At 37.0% G+C, this 22,963-nt stretch overlaps 1 protein-coding gene across 6 annotated transcripts in view; it reads left to right on the forward strand.

Annotated features, from left to right (window-relative positions):
* celf6 (CUGBP Elav-like family member 6) overlaps window positions 1-14,074 on the forward strand; it is a 305,217-nt gene extending 291,143 nt beyond the window's left edge. For all 6 annotated transcript variants that reach the window (XM_088333899.1, XM_088333900.1, XM_088333901.1 and 3 more), the window contains one exon: window positions 2,707-14,074. The gene's annotated coding sequence lies outside the window, so the exon portion shown is untranslated. The remainder of the gene's footprint in view (window positions 1-2,706) is intronic.
* The last annotated feature ends 8,889 nt before the right edge of the window (window positions 14,075-22,963 follow it).

The following is a 22,963-nucleotide window of genomic DNA, read 5'->3' on the forward strand; positions in this document are numbered from 1 at the left end:
GGGTTCACATCGGCGAGTCGCGGCCTTTCATGTTCGCTCTTTGGAAGAGCAATTTGCTGTGATATGGCAGCCTTTCTTCACCCGCATCATAGCTCCCAACATATTAGAGATAAGCTCCATCTTTTATGTAGGAATCTCCGGCGTATGGATACATTTATCTGTAATGTGTCAACACAAAAGCAGAGCTCCGTCTCATGGGCTGTCTTGCTGAAATTGCTATGATTCTATGAGCAATTTTGTGCCTCGTTTTGTCTAACAAACAACTAAAAAAAATACAAGGAAAGATATGTCTTACATGGTTCACGTAAGCATTAAATTTGCTGCCAGTTGAGTTGAAAATAGTGCTGTTAAAGTTAAAGGAGATGTACTGAATTCAAAACTTTGTTACTTGCCTCTGTCATTTTCTTGCTTAAAATCATCATTGCATCCTCAGTCAGCTCATTTATGATGCACGTGCAAGTACTGTATATGCATTTCTTAGATGTGCTTGAATAACTCTTCTTTTTTCATCTTTTTGGTGGTTTGGTTTAGCGTTTGGACTCAACTAAAATCAGGCCTTTTTTTACTTTCACCATTTCCATGCTACGCTGACAACTACAAATTGAAAAACCTGCAGGGACAAGCATGATGTCATGTTCCAGCACTCCATACGGCTCCAGTTCCTCAAACATAATGTGATCTGCTTCGAACAGTTCTGCTAAAAGTAAAAGCAAATAAGACCAGTGGAAAATTAAGCATAAGGGCTCTGTGAACTCAGTTGGGCATAGTTAACAAATACTTATCAGAGAAAATATATAATTTTATAAGGACACCTGAAAAAAGCACCCCACCTTTAAAGATTTAAAGCTTTTCACACATCGAACTAGTTAAATTATCTTTGGCATCTTTATCCGTCAATGACATTGAAAGAATTAGGCAGATAGGATTAGTTCAAATTATTTTGTGTTATTTAGTAGCAGCTTCCTATCACAGTTATGAATGATCCATATATTCCTTATTTATGTGCAAGCAATAAACGTCACAGATAAGATGCACTACTTAATATACTGCCGCATAATCTAACACAAATACTTAAATATTTGTATGTAAATCATTTGGTAAACTATTCTGAGCAATTAATAACACTTTGATTCACTTAGAGACAATTCATCTGACATCAAAGGTTTTGGAAACTTAACAAAAATAAAAAATCAACTTCTTAATATGTTGTGTAAAACTGTGATCAAATCTGAATTAATACCACAAGCAATACCAAAATACTTATAGCTTCAAAGCATCCTGCATAATACGATTTAATCACAGTATGAGATCAGGTGAATACATGTGTTGGCTTGGAGAGGGTTGGGTGCCACCAGGCTGTACTTGCCCAAGACACAACACATGAAATTGTGCCCCTATGATCCTAGTCTATACCTGTAGATAGATGGATATAATCTATCTATCTATCTATCTATCTATCTGTCTGTCTGTCTGTCTGTCTGTCTGTCTGTCTGTCTAACACTTAAGAAGTGAAAGCAGAATAAATGTTTGGACCACTGTTATTGTTGTGAATATTGAATAGGGGTGGGTTCTGTAAGTATATTTACCTTTAAGCTGACTTATTCCTCTCTTGGTTTCGTCTCCTATAATGATGTGTATACATATAGACCGTACAAAATAAAATTATTATGAAACGGTTTTGCCTGTAGACAATTTGTATGATGTAGTTCCCTGCAAAGATTCATTTATTTAGGGTTCCTCTAAAACAAATCTTACAAGTCGAACACTAAAATTAAAAAATAATTCTACATGATTTTTGCTTAATGACTCAACTTGATAATATTAGTATACGACAAAATACATGGACAGAACGACTTCATGTGTGTTTTTCAGTGTGGCAATATGCTAATTACAAGACAGATCATGTCTCTTGTTGGAATTAATAAGCATCTCTTTTTGATTCAAGATAAACCAGCAGATTTTTTTTTACATTATCCCTCCGGTATTCTAAACCAAACAGGTAATATTTTAATAAATCCATTACAACGATCTGCTGGCACTATCTAGTCACTGAGTGAAGTGGTAGATGACTGTGCCGGCTGGCCGCCAAAATTCGTGTATGCGCTGCTAGGCTGCTATGTGCTGTGGTGCCAGTCATTTAATTTAGAATCACAACTAATGAGCATAAGCTGAAAAAATAAGGATCTGCTGAGCAATGGTCGTATTTAGGGCCAGGCCGTTGGATGTTACCTCTGCCGTGTTTTCATATGTATTGTTGTTGCACATTTAGCCATTGGTAGGCTGTTTCTGCAATGAATATCCAGAAAAAATCATGCATAAATGAAATGGAACACTAACATAAGAGTGTCAGGCTACATCGTGCTTTACGTAATTTTGTTCTACACTGAGAGCAAGTTTCTCCTGCGTCTTCTTCTATGACAAAAATAAGCATTTCTGTTGCAGACAATTGATTTATGTACCAAACACTGTCATAGTATCATAAATACGTCAGACACATACTTAAATAAATCCCCAAATCATGAGACTTTTAGCAACGTTTATATGTGGAATGTCAAAAAACAATCCTTACTTTGATTTTAGCTCACTTATTCCTGGTTTTGACACACTTTACAAATGTTTTCTTTTTTCACCTTTTGCATCCTGTTGCTGGCTATTCCTCACTATGTGAAATAAATTTCTGACCCAATTCCAATCTCTGTGTCGCAGGATGAAGGGTCCACGACACCTTATTTCCACAAGTGCAGTCAAAGTACAAAGACTCCTTGCTCTGCTACATATCACGAAGGACAGACGGCCCCTTGATCCAGCCGGAATCCCACTGGAAGATTGGGTGACTGAGCGAAGGATCCCAATTATTTCCTTTTTTTTCAATTTTCCTCCTTTAGAAATGCCTTTTTTTCTTATTAATTACCATTGCTTTTATTTATGTATTTATTTATTTATTTTATCTCTTGGCCTCCATCGAAAGCAGATTTTTTGCAGAGACCGACTTTTTTGCTGCTCTTTTTTAGACATGATGGAAAAGAAGAAAAAAAAACATTTATAGAATAATTTTGCTCAAAGCATGCATTCCATCACTACACATACAGACAAGATGCTATAACAAATGAAAAAGAAAAACGTATAAAAACAAACTTGTGTATATAAGTGCAAATGCCAATTCCAAGTACTGAAGCAAATACAAGTACACGTACAAACACACAAACAGACACATACACACACCAGCCTGCTGCCATTTTGGTTTTTGTGCCTACACAGACGATTATGTGCTCTGTGAAGGGACCGAGCACTGGATGATGAAGACGACGATGACAAGGACAAAGAAGAAGAATCCAGGATAATTTACATGCATCATTCCTTAGGAAATAGGGACCAAAGGACTAAAAAACACTTTTTAAAAGAATATAAATATATAAATATATATATATTTAAAAAAAACTCCTACATTGTAGCTACAAGTATTACTCTTAGTCAAACAATGGAAAAAAAAATCACATTGATATCCAGTGGCCTACTGTAAGGAAAGATAATGGACTTTATGTATTGGGGGAACAAATGGAAATGTAGCGTAGGGATGATTTTTGTTTGCTCTGGATGCTAATCAGGCACCACCTTGTATCATATAGTAAAGTAGGTTGAGAAAAAAATGTAAATTTGCTCATTCCTCCTGTTGTTGAAAAAAATACTTGAAGTTGCAACAATGAGGGACAAAAAAAGAACAATGGACAGCGCCGTCTACGCTACTGGAAGGAAAATTGCCGTCATCGCGATATCCGAGGCACCGCCAAAGGAGAAACCCTTTCCCAGAAATACTGAACTTTGTCGTGTCTGCGCTGGACCGAGTGCAGACACTCAAGGCTTCTCCTCAGCCTTTACCTTCAAGCGACAATCCACTGTAAAAGACCAAGCAACACGGACCCCCGGGGCGTCTCTTCGATTTTTTTCCCCCTGACCTTTTTGTACTGCGCAAGGTGAAAAGAGAAGTGGTTCAATGAAAGGTGGTGAATGCGAGGGTTTTTACGGAACAGAAAAGCTATTGAAACTGCCAGGAGAATGAACATTAAAGTCGCGTTTCCACCGAATGCTATGGTTCAGTTTGACACGGAAGGGTCTATAAACCTGACTGGGCTTCAATTGTGGCAGACAGCACATATTCCAACGTAGAACTAACATAAGCCTCTTTTCTACAATACCTGTTCCGCACCTTGCGGCACCCCTAGTGCGAGACAAACTCATTTTTCCATTACACAACAGTTACCAAAAAAGAAGTGAGCGGGATTGTTTTCATTTTCTTTCGGTTCTATGACTCTTGCATCAAATGAATGCTAACACGAGCCATGTGTAGCACATGAACCAGATGTGATATATTTATGAATTTACTTGATTTTCATGGAATTGCAATCCAGTGGAAGAAAGGTGTATTGAATAGGAAACTACCCTGCGAGGGAATGGGAGGAAAAGGAGCCATGTTGATGACACGTTTATTTTTTAATTGACCTACCTTAAGCGTTTCCTTGATTTTGTCATCATGAAGAATGCTTTGAAACACTAGTAATAAACTGGTCTGACTTCAGGACCCACCATTCCATCCTAAAGACAAGCTGTGACCCAATTTAAGACAAAATGTCACATATTAAATATATGAAATGAAATGATTTTGCAGTTTAAATTTGAGAGTTATTAATCCTAACAATAATTAACCTTAACAATTAGTTTTTCCTTCCCTTATAACTGACTCTCTTGCAACCCATTTTGATGTGCAGAAAAGGGAAATAAAACAAAATCTCAATAAAATCAGATGTTATTCTCAAAAACGTTTGGGACGGTGCCGATTAACTGAACAGGAAGAGGTGATCATCGCCATCTACTGCTAAGGTGTATAATTGACTCTTCGTTGTTTTTCTTCTTCTTAGCAGTTTTGCCAAGGAAAAAACTTGCGATGCACTGGAAACGGGTCCGCAACCCACTATTGGGTCCCAATCCACCAGTTGAGAAACACTGTTTTAAAATAGTAAAACCTTGATTTATCACAGAACAATACTGTCATTTGTTAATAGAAAACTCAAATATTATACCCTGGCTTTAGGACTTAAGGTTAACCAGACACACATCCAAACAAAAGTGGAGGCAATATCCATTTTAGTTGAACAATCACGAGACAGTGTCATTCAACTCCACACAGTGACTCTGATAGTACTTCGAGAGAGCGGTCCGTTGACCCCTTTGGCACGTAAAAATTGTAATGGAAAATATTGTATCCAGGTCGTAGAATGGGAGCTGGCATATGGAACAGGTAATCTGGAAAAGAGGCAATAGTGTATGTACATAAATAACTGTCATTTCACTTTACTATCTGCATTTTTTTTCTTAGCATCAAATTGCTAAAAGCTCTGTTTTCAACTTGCCACAAATGGAGCTACTTACTACTCTGGTGTCAAAGAATCATGGGAAATGTAATCAAGCTTCATAAGATTGTACAAACATTATCATAGTTATACTCAACGCTGATGAAAAGAACCACATCGCTTGCTGGAAACAAGACTTAAAGTTGTATAGTTGTTTCCAAAGTCCCCTCAAAGACATGAAATCATCTTATAAGATGAAAACTACCTATAGATGTAAGACAAAAGACCAACTTATTATCATGTACATTCCACTGTGAACACTTGCTTGACTTATATTATTATTACTAATCCATACTGACTTTAGAAAAGATGATGGCCCACTCCCCATAAATAACTGACTTGTAAATGAGCCCCAGCTCTGAACGTCCCCCAATTTCCCCGGTTGGAACATATCAACAATCCCAACAGTGTCGGATGCCAGGCAGTAAGTAGAACGGTGGCGGAGGGGTGGTAAACATCCTTCAAAGTGATGCTTCTAGGATGAAGCACAAACACTATAAAAATAGAAGGTGTAACCAAGCTCCGGGTGACAAGCGATATGTATTTGTGTTGTGTTTTCCAAAAAAGGGGAATAGGATTAAAGGTTCAAAATATCTTTCAGCTCAGTCCAAGCGGTTTTAAAAGGTATTAAATCTCATTTTCGCTGGAGAGAAACTTAACTCAGAATAAGTCACAAAAGATGTGTGCTACAGACTTGTAGATTTATTGTGATAAAGCACAAGTTGCCAAAATAGTGTCATTTTTGTTCATATTGAAATCTACATCTGCTCATTTACCCAGTCTATTATTCTCAGTATTACACTGTAATCACCAGCTTTTTTCTATCCAGAAACAGTGTAAAAGAACATTTCTTGGACCAAATGGAAAAGAAGGGAGGGTTTTCAGTGTACACTCCCTTGGATGGCATAAGATATTTTTGCCAAAATTGTATTTGTGCCTACCACACATAGATGAGTCTGTTGACTGCTAACCTGTTTTTTTGCAACACTGCCAAAACATACCCAAAGACAAGATAGTAGATGTGATACAGAGTGTTTTCAAGTCCTGGCGCGAAACAGTTTTTACTGCCTATAATATGAACGTTTAACCAAAATGCAAGCAGCAGTTGCCTGGGAATAAACATTAACATCATAAGTTAAAGGTAACACATGTATTAATGCTGACTTCAGATTTAAAATGATCTTTAAACCAAGATTATTATCCGTTGTCGACACTAAATTTTCAATGGAAGAACCGTCAAAGAGGAACTGGAAACTTATTGGGTCTTCATGGTGGTCAATGTCCAAATGTTTAGTGATTTATATTAACTAGGACATATGGCAAATATATAGTTAAATAGTTAAACCACCGCCCTCTAAAACAGAATAGAACAAGACACAAAAGTCACCACTCAAACAAACTCAACAGTTCTCTCCTCATCCATCCATCCATTTTCTGCGCCACTTATCCTCACTAGGGTTGCGGGGTTGCTGGAACCCATCTAACTATCTTCGGGCAATGGGCAGGGGACACCCTGAACTCATTGCCAGCCAGTTTAAGGGCACACAGAAAGACAACTCACTCTGTTTCTCTTCTCTAATAAGAATAAACGTTTTCTGCCATACATAGATTTGATACTTTGAACTCTAGCTTTGCTATGTCTTTAATTTGCTATCGGCTGCTTTCATGAATCAGAGAGTCAGTCAAAACAAATTCTTGCTCTGCAAAGTGCTTCCTATTCATGAGAGACAGAACTAATTGAAGGCAAATCTAATGTTCCATAAGCAGCGAAATTCCCTTTGCCCGCCTTAGCCTCACATTGCAGCACTCGGTGTAAGCAAATAACAAAACTTCACCTGAACTACTCTCGCAAGGTTTTTTTGCCAGCTGCAATTCCAGTTCCCAGTGGCAGGTTGCAGACCCAGGTGACGTGACACCCACCACCATGCTGCTGACTAACCGGTGCGGAATTTACGATACGTTATATCCTCCGGCAGGATGAAATTAGACTGTTGGATGGGTAGCTAAAAACTTTTATCGAACATAGTTGGCATTACTTTTCCCCCTCGAGGACAAACAATTCAAAGTTATTCATTTGAAGTCAACTCCATTTATTTAACCTTAAACATACCACAAATATGTTTAATGCAATAGCATACTGTTTCATAAAGATGTGTCTACATGTACAGAGGTATTCTTAAACCTTAAACGCAATTGAAAACTACATAGGCAGGAAAGGTGGTGCTAATAATTAGGCTACCATACCGACTGACAGCCGTTCTCTTAAAAATGTGTTTTCTGTAATCGTGTATAAAGCATTTTATTTCAATTGCAAAGGGGAACAAGCCAGGGTAGCCCCGGAGCAGATAGACTATAACAACATCCAAATCATGGGTCTATAGCAGGGGTGTCAAACTCATTTTTACTCGGGGGACACACGATTGAACAAACAATCTGTTGGGGGCCGGACTGGTAGATTAAAGAGAAAGAAAAAGAAGGATAAAGAAATAAGAGAAAGAGGGAGGGAAAAGGAAAGAGGGCGGGGCAAAGAAAAAAAAGGGAGGGAGCGTGAGAAAGAAAAGAGATAAAAAGAGAAGTTGTGAGAGAGGGAAAGAAATCCAAAGAGAAATAGAAAGACAGAAGGAGAGAAAAGAGAAACGAAAGCACGAGAGAAAGAGAAAAGAGAGAAAAGGAAGTTAAAGCAAATGATGTTAAAAAGACACAGAGAGAGAAAGAGACAAAGAGCAACAAAGGAAGAGGAAAATAGAGACACAGAGAGTGAAAGAGACGGAGACAGAGAGTGGGAGAAAAGGGGTGGAAGAGAGTGATAGAGAGATAAATACAAGTACAGTGTCTTTGTGAGAGGAACCTGGCTTTGGCAACATCAAATTGACATATTTCAACCTGCAGCTTGTTTTTCTCTTGCGCTTCCCTGAGTGTTGTCTCGCCGGCCGGATTCAATCCCTTAGCGGGCCTGATCTGGCCCGCGGGCCGTCTGTTTGACACCTGTGATCTATAGTTTGGTAGTCCCAGTCACTACAGAAATATGGTCCCTTAAGTGGACTTTAGACCAAACCGCTAAAATATGGATCTTCTAAAGGTTATGTCTTCCTGTAAATAATGCAATCTCATTGATTTTAGAAGTAGCCCACAAAGCCCTAATGAGGGTGGACTGGAATAGTTAAAGGGTAAGATGGATTCTTGTGTCTGAGCACCCAACCTGTAGATTTAGCTTTGTTGGCTGTATTAGGTTGCCGTTGAACAAAATTCCAATGTTTGATCCAAACATTTTAGGGCTCCTCAGCAAATTCTATAACAGGGGTCAATATGTTGTCAGGGGGTCCCAGGTATCCCTTTAAGAGAACCTGAGTAGCCCATGGACGAGTTTTGAAAATAGCTCACCTGTGATGGGTATTCATAATTTTTCTAAGAAATTTGATTTCTAATTGGAATGAGAAATCACTGACATGGTCAATATCTTTAAATAGATTGTAAATTAGCACAATAATCTTAAAATAGTCTGTAATTATTATATATGAATTATTCAGTGTCATTATACAAGGCAGCAGAAGTGTTTTAATGAGCCTATTTTAATCCTACTTTTAATTATTACAGCATGTTAATAATATAATAATACAGTAGATGTAACATGATAAATTGTAATTTCAGTAACAAAAAAGTAGCTCTTGGCTATAGTAAGCTTGATCTTGACCAGGGGTCTCCACTGTGGTGCCTTTTGGCACCAGGTAGCTTCCCAAGAACACCTGAGGAGCCCGTGGACTGCTCCCAGAAATATCTCATCATTGATGGGTCATAGTGATTGTTTAAGGAGATTTGATTTCTAACAGGCACAATAAATCATTGACATGCTCAGTGTCTTTAAAAAGGGTGATTATTTTAACCCTACTTCTAAAAATTACAACCGTTTAATAACATAAATACATCGTAACAACATAGTAATAACATAAGTTGTTGTTTTCCAAATATAAATCAAACTGGTAGGATTTTGCACTAATTAGAAGAAAGTAGTTTTCAGGTTCAAAAACGTTGGCAACCCCTGATCTATACTATTATGAAGCTTATCTGCAAAATCTACAGGTCCTCGTTACATTAATCGTCTTAATTCAAAACTAGTTAAAAAAAAACAAACATACAGGTATACCGATAATCATGTGGACACACTTTACAGTTTTGCATAACTACATTAAGAACGTCTTGTTTTAAGAGCCCCTTCAGATACTGCAACTCATTTTGGGCTGGGTGTCTCTACCAATCTTCAACCTGCACCCTAAAATAGTTAAGACTACCTAGGAAAGGATGTGAAATGTAATTGACTGCATGCGTAGAGATAATTAAAGCAACCTGTTTGACAGCAGGGAAGAAATTAATGCCTCTCATTTAAGACGGAGCTTTTCCATCATCTCAATTCAGTTGGGACGCTGTGGAAATGGGATTTTGGGGATGGAAATAGGATTGCAGGAAGGGGGTGCTAGTCAGAAAGGAGGGCTGTTACCTGAAAACTCCACAAAATCACTCCTGATACTCAGGGCATCAGGCGCGATGATGTCATGGTCTGTGGAAAGGTTCTAGCGCTTCATCTTGAGATAAAAATAGAATTCCTTCTCTGGGATGGAGCGCAAACAGGTCAGTCCAATCAGAGGAGAAACAACGAGCAGGGGCGTCCAAGCAAATAATGCACAGATGTCGCTCGGGATGACGATTATGTTTGAACAAAACTGACCAATTTTCTTGTTGTATCTTTATGTAAATAGTCTATAAAATAGAACATGAGAGAGATTGTACAGTAGTGTGCTCTGAAAAATCCCCTCTTTGGTACGATGATGTCACTTGATACACTGTCTTTTTGAGCAAGTCACTTTTAAGTCCATGTTTTAAAATTGTCTTACATTTACAAGTGGGGATAGAGCAAAGCTGGAAGGTGTGTGGACGAATATTTTTACTTAGGGTTATTCGAGATTCAACTAACCTTAGTTTGTCTTCGATCTGTAATCACTGGTCCGCACGCTTAAAAGAGTTGGGTCGAAACAATATATCAATTTGGGTCAAGAGTCGACCAATCGGCTACTTCAATTGGTTTGTGGATTGGTTTAAAAAATGTTTCTTTTCAAAACCACATGGAACAAACTAAAAATAACAACATAAAGAATTAAGTGTGATCGTACAAAATTGTGTTGGGACAAAAATGTATTTTGTGTTAAAGCCCCCTACTCAACTATTTATACCAATCAAACATATCTATTAAAAAAATAATAATTTGGTCATTCTGTTTTGAGAAGTAAAAGAGGAAAAAGTCCTCAAATCAAGCTGTTTATATCAATAAACATACAAAATGAAAAATAAAGAAATGTGATTGTTTTATTAACACAAAGGAGTCATTTTGTTTAAAATATATTTAATGGATAATTGTCTTTTCAAACGCACAAAGTTGGGTCATTAGTTTAAGAAATCTAGTTGTTTTCCAAATACACATTTGATGCAAATTTAAAAAAATAGGCTGGCTTATAGAAAACCTTTTGTTAAGACAAAAAAAATGTAATTTTGTTTAAAATCCTGAAAAACAAACCCAACATAATACTATTTATTATTTAAACCACCCCAAATGTCATGTTAAAAAATGGGTAGTAGTATCAAAAATAAAAGTAAAAATATGGTTGTTCTATTCAAAATAACATTCCATTTGTACAAAAAAATTACCCCAAATCATGTTGTTAAAAAAATGAAATATATGCAATCAAAAAGATGTTTTACAGTTGATTATTTTCAAAACAGCACAAAATATCATTGGTCTATTGATATTTTCTGCTTGTGTTAGTCTTCTTTGCTATTTTATAACCAATTTTGAAACCTATCATTGTCAACAGCAATTTGGAGATTTCTGAACACTTCCAACCCAACCTAAACTGCTCTACTGCTAGGGGGGAATGTCAAAGTCACCATTGAGTTTCTTAGCCACCTGGAGATTCTTAGTCAGGCAAAATTAAAAGGGAACTCCAGGTTATGTTTTTTATCTGCTTTGAAACACACCGTAATGGACCTAAACAAGTGCCAACTGGAAGAAAGGAGGCGAAGAAGTGACCAATTATCGAATGAACATGTCACCTTTTTCACCACTCTTGACCACACTGCTGCTACATCTCTCTTGTACATACAATATAGCTTATTTTTCAATTTTGTTCAGCCTTTGTATGGGCTCCGTACAATATCTCATGTTAAAAATGAAAATAATAATATATTTCAGTTAAATGAAAAGAAGGAACTATGGAATAGATTAAACAATGACTAGATATTACGATGATATTATTTCTTGTACATTAATTACTAGGATTTTATACTCGTGTCGGAAAATTGGTGATTCATCCAATGTTTTCTGAACTTTATTATCATATTGCTTTGTTTCTTTTAATTTAATGTATTTATATTTTCCAGGCTGCATATGTTTAAAAAAATACAATTAATACATATATATGTACACCAAGAGATTCCGCATGCTGACAGCTCTTGGTTAAAAATAAACTGGACAAAAACGCATATGCATATGGAACTGCTCATGTGGATTGAGGAGGTAGTTAAAATGTCTTCTGTTACTTTCTGGGGACTCTGCAGACTACACATTCATAAAATAAAACATGTTGACCAATGTTACACAGTTTTTGCACACGTTTTCAATGGACACTTTATTATGCAGGCAATAATTCGATTTGAAACAGACTACTGCCAGTATTCCACTAAAGTCAAGTGATGTCAACACACAAAAAAATCAGATTACGTTTTGAGTCCGAATGCTTATTCCAAATTCAGTGTGTTTGTGTTTGTTAGTTGTTTTCGATCATTCTTGCGTGTACTGTAATCCTTCGCTACTTCGCGCTTCGTACTCTGCAGCCTTAAAAATAATACGCAAACCATTATTCCAAAATGCATATTGCTACAGGCAAGGACCGGGGACTTTTGTCAGGAAGCATGTCTTTCTGGCCCGTCCAAAATAAAATACATGGTTGTGGCTGCGATTATTTGTCCTTGTTTAATTATTGCTGAGCGAAAGGGCCGCCAGAGCCAATTTGTTTTCTGATTACGCACAATGCAGCCTGCTATTATGGCCCGCCTGAAATGAAATGCACTGTCTTGGCCGTGATCCGTTAACCCCGGTCGACCATGACTTAGAGCGGGAGCCAAAACGGAAGATTTGTGTCATGCGTCGAGCCTCTTTTTTTTTTGTTCTTTCTGCCTCAAATTAACTGCAATGTTTCGACCATCTTCCAATCCATTATCCCCAATCGGTCAGAGCCTTTAAAGCGCATATTGTAAATGGGGGCATTTTTACCCAGCATATTTCCACATTTTCCGGGGGAAACTGGTCCACATTACCGACTTTAAGCAATGATTCCAGTACACGCATTCTAGTAAGCTGATTGCTTGTGCTCAGGTCTAGTTCCCCTTGTTTGGGATATTTATAACGCCGCAAAGCACTCTGGGACGAATGATACCTGGTTAAAACAAGTCTAATGTGTATTGGTTGATTTCTCCAAAATATTTATATTTTGTTTACTGCCCCGAGGTAAAAATGCGACAGGTGTATCGGTCCTTATATAGAGGATCCCCCCCGTTGTATGCATCGATATGTAGTGTAAGTCTATACTTTTGGCATGTCATGCAAAACACACGGGATACAGCAATTGAGCTCACTTTTAGTGGAAACAAACACGGTACTTTGAAGTTTGTGATTGACATGAATGAAATCTTGCTTTATATAATTTTCAAAGTTACACGCAGAAACGATACCTATTTGTGTAATGACGCCGAAGACTTTGTAATGCTAATACTCACAAAAGAAGCATATATAGGTCATTTGTTTGTATCAAGGAATGTAAAAAACCTGTTTGATTGTTCCAAAAATCCAATTTCTGATCCCAGTCGGACTATTGCCTGCATGGAAACGTAGTTATTGAAAAAGTTATTCAATCTTATCTGGGTCCCTGAAAGGCAGCAAAGTCAAGAAAAGACACCAACATCATCAAATCAAAATTTATGCTGCAACCTATGGCTGATTTCTGTTTGTTTGATCTTGTTTCATTTCTTAAGGGCTGGCAGTTTGTCACATCTCTGGACGTCATTTTGTATGTGTTTACATTTATATTTTCTTATATTCTTTGCCCGACCGCGGTCCACTGGCATAGCTGAGAGAATTCTGCCTTAAACCCAGCCCATTCCCTTTCTCTTTCGCGGTACTACCTGTGAACACTGCTCGGACACCCTGCATTGTAAAAAAAAAGAAAAAATATGGGGAGATACCAAACCCCAAGAGTCATACAAAAGAAAAACACACATTCTATTTAATTTACCTCAAGCCCATCAGTTGCATGAACAAGAGCGACCCCATCGCCATCGGTTACATGGACCAAAAAAGACTGAGAATTCAATCAGACTCTTCAGAGAAAACTACTCAAATACTGAGTCATTCCCAGTTCCTGTATTCACTCAAACAAGCAACTAATGAAACAACAGATATTTCTTCTTTGTCATTATTTTTGAAAAGGAAATGTAATTTGAATAATGTTGGCTCGGGTCTGGTTTTGGAGTTGTTCTCCTCCTCATAGTGCTCCTGAACGCTGTAGTTCTCTAGTTCATTATATTCTGCTTAGACGAAAATAAAGCACAGTCCTGTAGAAAAATGATCCCTCACTTGCCCTTTTTTATTCATGCTGCACAGTTTGCAAGCTGCAGGTAAACAGCACAGGTGATTGTTTTGGCCCAGCACTATATACAGTATATTTTATTTTGTATGTTGTTATCTGTTAATGTGGTGACCGTAGTATTGAGAACAGTTTCCCAAATGAGACATGTACCCGATGAAAGACTTCACAAGGCACAATCTTGAAAATTGCTAACATATTATAATGAAAGAACAAATGAATAAACGAATCAACGATTACATGAACGAATGAATGAATGAGTTAATGATTGAACGGACGGAAGAATGTTGAACCATTGGTAGAAAATGTTGCTCATTTGCCGAATTATTCTTTTTCTGTTTTTTCCTAAAAAAATCAAATGAAATGACGAATTGCCTTGGATGGCATTGCATGTTTTCCATTAAAATACATTTTTAATTTAGACAAACATATATAGAATATAAAAAGGAACTTAAAAGATAAATATAAGAGAAATATTGTCCCTCAATTTTTTTGATTTTAAAGTATCTATTTTCATTATTTTTTTGTATTTTTTTATTTTCGAGTTGTTTTTGTTGAACTATTTGTTTTGTAGTGAGACTCTTTGTAAAAAAGAGCTATACAGATAAAAATGACTTGAAATTACTATTAAAATGACCAAAAATATACTTAAAATGACCAAATATGACCAATCAGGCAACTAGCAAAAATGTTGGCTTATTAAAAAAAATATTTTCTTAATGAGGAATGAATCGATTTTTATAAATAATTAGTATGAATTATGTTATAATTATTATATTAGGGTAATCATTATTCATATATTTGAATTTAATATCCCCTTTCTTAAAATGTCTGATCTGGAATTTGACAAATCATATGGCTTTTTCTAAGAATAATTATCTTCGTATTTAATGTTTATCGTTTTAGCTATATTATTTACCTTAATATGCCTGACTGACCTGGCAACTAGCAGATAATATGGATTATTCTAATGATTAAATTTTCACCGAAATAAATTCCTCCTTGTGATTATTATCAATTACTATTTATTACAGTATATATATATATATATATATATATATATATATATATATATATATATATATACATAAAATTATGTTGAAGGTGAAGTATATTACCTAAATATATTTGGTTTGGCATTTGGCTTTTTCAAGGATTAATTACCTTAGAAAAAAAATGTATTTATTTTTATTTTTATAATTATTAATATGTATATACTTGTTTATATAATTGTATTCTACTTATTAACATATCTATTCTGGCAACCAGCAAATAATTTGGATTATTCTAAAAATTATATATTTTTTGTGAATATCAGTTACTTATTATTATTATTATTATTATCATTTGTATTATTATTATTATTATGTCTTTTCTGCCAACCCACAATAACGGTAACCATTTCCTTAGTAAAAAATAATTCCTTATTATTATTAATGATATTTACATTTTAATTGGAGTTGTATTCCCTTACCTTTCTGAGGAAATTCTTGCAATGAGAAGAAATGTCTGGCAAATTAGATTAATTTAGTCATTTTAAGGATTATTTTTTTCGCTTTAAATTAAAAGAAAAATCAAATAATACAAATAAAACACTCTAACTTAAATTTAGTTGTGTTTTCTGTCAAACAGCAGTGTACTTAAATATTTAAGGAAGCCAATACATTGTTTAAGTCTACGTCTTTCCCTTTAACCTAAAATAAAATATATTATGTTTGTTATCTTGCAGGCCTTATATCACTTGTCGAGCATGTCAGACAAGGTGTTGCATTTTCCAAGTACCAAATTAAATGAGATGGTTAGTAGAAAATCATTAAAAAAGGGCAAAAGAAGCATAATAAATGAGGGGATGGTTGGTAGGAGAGCAGAATGAATTGATTCAAGTAAAATGGATCTTCATCTTGTTACTGAGGTGTTACCGCAAAAAAACGAAAAACCCGGTTGCAGAAAGGTGATGCTGGTACCATACCAAGCGGGAGGTCAATTGATTAATCATGCTGCATTTTATTGATGGAGGCTGCATGGCAAAGAAGAAGAAAGGTCACATTGAGCACTTTTGTTTGGTTTGCTTTAAATGGCTCTTTGTTTCGACCTCTCATTAATCCCAAAGTTTAACATTTAAAGCGGAGGTTGGAGAGGTCATAGGTGACCTATTTTCCATGCATATTTGGCAACTGTCAACCGATCCATACAAATTTGCATACCTACAAAGTTCACAATTACACTGTCAGTATTAAAAAGTATCCATACGGGCCACATTACTGTTGTCACATCGTGAAAATGTTGGCGTGCTTTCTTTTACCATGTTGTGAGAAAACTGATAGCATCGGTGTCTGTCGCAATCTGGTACTTCCCCCAGATGGCACCAACCCAATTGGGATCAACCTCCACAATGACACTGAATGACCCGACAACCATCGGACCCAGCAGGGAGCATCTATCTCCTCTTTCCTTTTTTAGGCATTCCCCTGTCCCGCCGGCAAGGAGAGGGTCTCTCTTCTGCTTCTGTTTCCTGTCCTGGCAGCAAGGAGAAGGCCCATCCGTCCCTCATGGTCACTGTCCCGGTAGTGAGGAGAATGTCCTTCAGTCACTTCTGGTCCAAGTCTCGGAAGAGGAAAGGAGTCCTTGGCTGCTTGAAGCGTTATTTTCTTATAGCTCTGTCAGAAACCTTCAATCTTTAAAACACTTAACTAATGAGAATCATTTGAATAGTTTTGTGAAATTGACCAGTCCTGCATAATTTTTCCACTTTCATTCCCCTTTACATAGGGTGATCATTATCATTTGTAACCAATATGTGGCACAATTTTGTTACTAAAAGATCTCCTAATAATTTTCAGGAGAGATGTTCAACATCATTTCTCTCCTTTTTAGATATGATGTGTTTTTGATAACTTTAGTTTGGTACTCTCTACACTTTAATATTGGACACCTGGATATTGCTTAGGATGCCAGTTCCTTATTTTGATCATGATTGTTGTTTATTCATTTGACTATTATGCACTGATAGTTGAGGGGCAAGGTCAGAAGTGGCTAACCTGTCATTAGCAGTATACCCTGTATGGGACCATGCAAACATATACTGTAAGGTTATTGCATCCACGGCCGGGGGTTAGAATGAGCTGACTTGTTGGGCCTGCTCAACAGGGATGTCAAAAAGCTTTAATAGAAACCGCAAGTTCAGTTAAGTGACCCACAAGGCTGCTCAAACAGGGGGATTGTTAGATTAGGCCTTTCACATATTGGATAGAGGTTTCGAGCTGACCCGCTAGAATACTGTGACTGTCCTTGGTTTAGGCCTTGCTTTCAACAAGCACTCCTGCACATATTCAGTTAGAACAAGTTAAGACCAATGTGTCACACGTTGGCACATTGGTGAGGCTGAGCCGCCCCCCTTCGTTGTTGGGTAACTACGACTGAATTACATAAACGTTACTCGTTTCGAAACTATCACAACGTAAAGTTGTTTATATATCTTATAAACAGTTTTGGAAACCTACGACATTGCCTTGTTAATCCTTTAAGATGGATGGAGATAGATTGGACATGTAAATGTCCTATCAGCCATTGAGTGAGAATACTGGTGACAACCGGATTGCAGAACTGATGCATAAAAGTAGTATTATTTTACTATACTTTTCAATTTAATGCTCAAATAAACACAAACTATCAATGTAGAACAGTTCTTAATGGACTTACATTCATATTTAGTCTTATATTACTTTTTAAACAAGGTGAAGTATTACATCTATCAAAGGAAAACAGTTGCCGTAAGGGTCACACACAGGCTTTTTCAACGGTTATGATACTGTGGTTGATTTAATTATATTTTCTGCTCAATAAAAAGAGGGGAAATTATAAGTTTATTATGTGTCTAATATTGGACACCTGCAAAGGACATTTCATAGAATGTCAGTTCGGTATTTTGACTGTTATTGTGCATTGCTGTTCATTGTCACTATCAGCTAATCATGTTGCTCTTCCCTAACTTCCACATCCCTTGGGGCAGATCTGCTTTTGCAATCGAGGAGATTTGATAAAAAGAAAGGGTTCAGGCAAGGACTTTTAAAACAGGTTGGAATTTCTTCTGAAGATTTCTATCCTTGCAATTCAAAATCCATTCTATCTTTACTTCGAGAGTCTACTAAAGTTCAAACGTAAAATGCACCTTTAAAATCATTGTCACTATGGGCTAACAATGTTGCTATTCTTTCACACCCTTACAGGTGTGATCTGCTTATGTAACATGGGAAATTTCATTTTTAGAAAAAGGACCCCGGGAAGGACTTTTAGAGCTGCTTGGATTTATCTTATTGTGAGGCATTTTGTACAGTCCTCTCCGGTTGTATTTGCTTGTTTAAAATAAAAAAATGAAAGAAGCAGACTAAAAATATCAGTTTTGAAAGTGTTAATTTTTGGAGCAGTGTATATTCACCAAAAGTCAATCTAATTCCAAGTGTTAATTATTAAAGGTAATCCTCTGAACCACAAGGTTGGTGCACAGGATGTGTCACTCCTTTTCAAAACATAAATTGAGCCGATTCCAACAGCCTCAATTGCCCCATCACGGTGGACCCATCTAAACTCTCTGAGACAGTTATTGTTCCCTCAACGGGGCGTTCCACCCCAGAGGACTTCAGTGGCCAAACCATGTCAGACACACCGCTCATAATTTCTTGTTTACGGCCCTCTGTGGTGTATCTGTGCCCTAACATTGACACAGAAACAGATTTAGGGTTGCTAAATTTGCAGACCATAAAGAAAAAAAGGGCAAAGACCAGGCCACTAACTCTGGGCTATTCGAGTCTCAATTCACATGCTCAAGTCTCTAGGGACCGGCTCTATTGTGAGGAAAGACAATCCGTGATTCCCCATGACAAACTGGATTGTTCCTCAAGTGAGTCTTGCTGAATTATTTTGGTCCCTTCGATTGAATCTCTCACCCCGGGAGAATTTTCCTTTTGAGCCGTAAGCCTCGACAGCCACCCAATGTCGATACTCAATCTGCAGCGTGGCCCCTAAAGCCAAATGAAAGGTGCTAATAGGGGTTGGCAGGGTTGAGGGGGTTTGTTTGTCTCTGGGAAAAGGGTTGGGGGGGTTGAACAAGTCTCTTTTGACAGCTTCATTTTTCCAATGTTTCAGAGTTGGGGATAATCAGGGACTATGGGTTGGGCAGTGGTCGAGAACTGTCTTTATCTATGTTTAAATTATCACAAAAAAGAGACGGTATTCTGAAATTATTTCCTACACATCAAGACTTTAAACAAATTCCCAGTACATACGCACACCACTAACAGCAACTTGTGCCTTTGAAAATGATTTTCATTTTCATTTTTTCACGATTTACTGCTTTAAAATTCTGTTTTCCAATATATGTTTTAAGCCTGGTGTGATTTCCTGTGGTAGTTTTTATCATGTTGTTGGTTGACTCGGGTAATCATGCAGTGTATGTATGCATGCCAACCCTTGTTTTATATAATCCGTTGTTTTTATTTGATTTTAAAGAAAACTAAATTGCTGCTGTCAGGTCAGCCTACGATAAGACGTCCTAAGAGGGTAGTACATTTTTAAAACGAAAATAAATGTATTTTTGGGGAGTTAGAATTATTTGTTTCATGTAGCAAATTAAAGCAAAGTAAATTACCCCACTGGCAGACCAGAAAATGATCCTCTTCGGTTTTATTTTGATTTTTTTTTTCCTATAAAATTAACCAAAAATGAAAATAATAATAATAGCACATAGCAAATAATTTTGCTTATTAGAGAAAGTACATGTATTATATAATACTTGTTTCTCAGGGAAAATATTAAAAACAATACTTACAATGAGCACTCAGATAAGAAGAACTAGGCAAGATGATCTGCCAGAACAAACAATTGCTCATTTTAAGATAATTATTTCTTAACTAGAGAATTTGTTTAGAAATATAGCAATAAACGATCTTTTTTTTAATTCAAATAGTTTTTTTCTTTTTCTTTTTATTAAGGAAAAAAACTTTCAATTAAAAATAAAAGTAAGAATTAAAGAAAAATGAGAACATATGACCAGGCCAACACTTTGTCTCTGTGTATGTTGGATTACTTTTCAGATTATCCTAGAGAATTGTATTCTAGGTAAATGTTATATGTATACAATATTACATATACTTGATAGTAATTTTAGATTTTTCAAAAAAAATAGATGTTTTATTTTCAGGAAAGATTCGAATGTATAGTGTGTTCTATAAAATAAATTTTAATGTTGATGTATTTATTTGTTTATGCAGCCCTAGGTCTTATTGCAGTTTTAACCTTATACAGTATATGTAAAACAGATCACAAAAGACTATTTTTGTTAAGGGCCCCATCTGTCTAGGTTAGGTACCCAAATGCGACGGACAAAACGAGGCAACCATATGCTCTTTGTGTCAAAGTCACTGTTCACAGTTCACAGTTCACAGACGAGGGAGGGGGATTACGGCAAGATGGCAGGGAGGGGGACGCAGCTATCAGCCCAAATTAAAGACATTTTAGCAAAATTCCATGAAGTCCCGGAATTTATCAAATTGAATCACCCGGAAAACGTGTTAGCATTTTCAATGGATTGTCAAAAGCCGGCAAAAGCAGACGTTATTGGATCTGTTTTTCAAAAAACACCAGGCAAAAGGAATATTTGTATTATTCCATTTATCATTTCTTTTTTTTTGTTTTTTACGTTAAGTTGCGGGCAGCATGGCAGCGCAGTGGTTAGCGCATGTGCGGCACAGTTCATGTCTTGGGAACCTCCTGCGTGGGTTTAAATCCAGCTCCAGACTTCCTGTGCGGAGTTTGTATGTTCTCCCCGTGCTTGCGTGGGTTTCCTCTGGGCACTCCGGTTTCCTCCCACGTTCCAAAAACATGCATTTCAGGTGAATTGGCCGGTCCAAATTGTCCCTAGGTGTGAATGAGCGAGTGAGTTGTCTGTCCCTGTGTGCCCTGCGATTGGCTGGCAACCAGTTCAGGGTGTCCCCTGCCCACTGCCCGATGATTGCTGGGATGGGCTCCAGCACCCCCGCGACCCTACTGAGGATAAGCGGTGTAGCTAATGAGACATTAAGTTGCTCCCGTTTGATTTTATTGTGCAGTAATCTAGTTCTAACGTGTATTTGTTTCATGTGTTGATGCTCTTTTAGAAATTGAAAATTAGCGCATTTAGATTCAAAACCCGTCTCCACTGACGAAGGTTTTAGGTTACAAAAGCTACTGCCAAAATATATTTTATTCGTTTGTAGGGGTACCACTGTACAAGGTGTATTGGCACACTTTGGTTTGTTTGCCCTTTTCATGGCCACATTCAAGCGCTTTTTCAGGCCAAACGGACAATTTTCCACATTTTCCAGTACAATTGAAAACTTGGTGTGACTCATGTATTTTGCATTGCCACATATCTATCTGCAATTTACATATGCGACTTTTAATCTTGTGTGCGCATTTATCAAGACATGATATCTAATTTTTGAATAAATGGCGAATATATTCTTTTTTGAGACAAATATCTACCCATATTGTTGTCCGGTGAAAAATACAATAATATGTAGCTTAAATTTTCAATTGTAAAAAGTTATTCTACTGCAATTTACCAATAGGAAACACTACCTTATTTATTTTCATGACCCATAATAAATGTCCATAATTGATATGTACCGTAATCCTTGCACTAATACACATTTTATAGTGCCCTGTTAAGTTATAGCATGCACCTGTCCTCTTGGGGACAACCTGTCGGGGGCATATGACGCTTCATAAGACAATGCCGTACAAACTAAAGGCAGGTGCAGTTAATCACGGAGAAATAAGAAATGCAATTGCAAAGCAAAGCCACCAGAGAGTAGTGTTGTCATTAGTTTTGAGCAGACTAGTTGAGAAACATTGCAGCAATTTCACTATTATATGCTGCTGATTAGTGAGAGCTTTCCAGACACTTAAAAAGTGACTGTAGCCTTCAACCAAGAAAAGATGTAATCCGGTGGTGTCCAACTGTCACTGGGCGTTTTGACTCTGAACCACAACGCCCTCGAGGTGGGGTGCCGGCAGCGATTGGTGAGCACTGTCCATCTCCTCCTGGTACCTAGCTAGGCTCCTCCCTCCTATTCCAGAGACAGCAAGAGTTTCTCTCCGCCGCTTACCCCACACTAAGGCCGTCTGTCTTCTTTTTCCTTCTCCCTTTTCCTCTTATTTAATCATTTACAAGCACTTCACCCAAAATCCAAGCAATTTTTAATCTTTGAAAACACAATCTTAAAATTCAAGCAATGTTTTCAAACACCCGCACAAACCCTGTGTTCTGTCATGAACAGATTCTATAATGTTGTTTTTTTTTTTCTTCTTCCAATTTTGAGAAACTTTAAATATTCATTTCTACATAAGAAGTTGTGTATCCTGCTGCAACGTCAATTCACTTTAATTTGAAGTGAATAGCATCTCAAGTAAAAATGCTTTATAGTTTCTTAGACAAAATAGCTATCAGTTTATGATTCACTCGAAGCCAAATATGACAGAGAGAATTTCTTAACAATTCATAGCTCCCATTTCATCACGGCGTCGGATGGCTCGTCTTTAGGTAATCTTGAATAACGACCTTTCAACTTCTTAACTATGTCCTATGCAAATATTTACCACATTGACTTATCACTTGTCACTTAGCACGCATTTAGAGCTTGACTTTTATCGTCCATTAATCTATCAGCGCATCCATTAGGGACACTCAAGCACTCAGAAGCCGTGCACTTTCCAGAAGGCTCTCTTTACTGTTCTGTGGTTTAATGGCAAAGCGCCTCGCAACAAGTGAAGCATAAACGCAGCCACGGTCAAAACTTAAATGGGAGATGATGCATAGATGAGAATTCTGTATGC

The sequence above is a fragment of the Urocampus carinirostris genome, chromosome 4 (genome assembly GCF_059441175.1).
Source record: "Urocampus carinirostris isolate Australia breed hairy pipefish chromosome 4, RoL_Ucar_1.0, whole genome shotgun sequence".
Lineage (NCBI taxonomy): Eukaryota > Metazoa > Chordata > Actinopteri > Syngnathiformes > Syngnathidae > Urocampus > Urocampus carinirostris.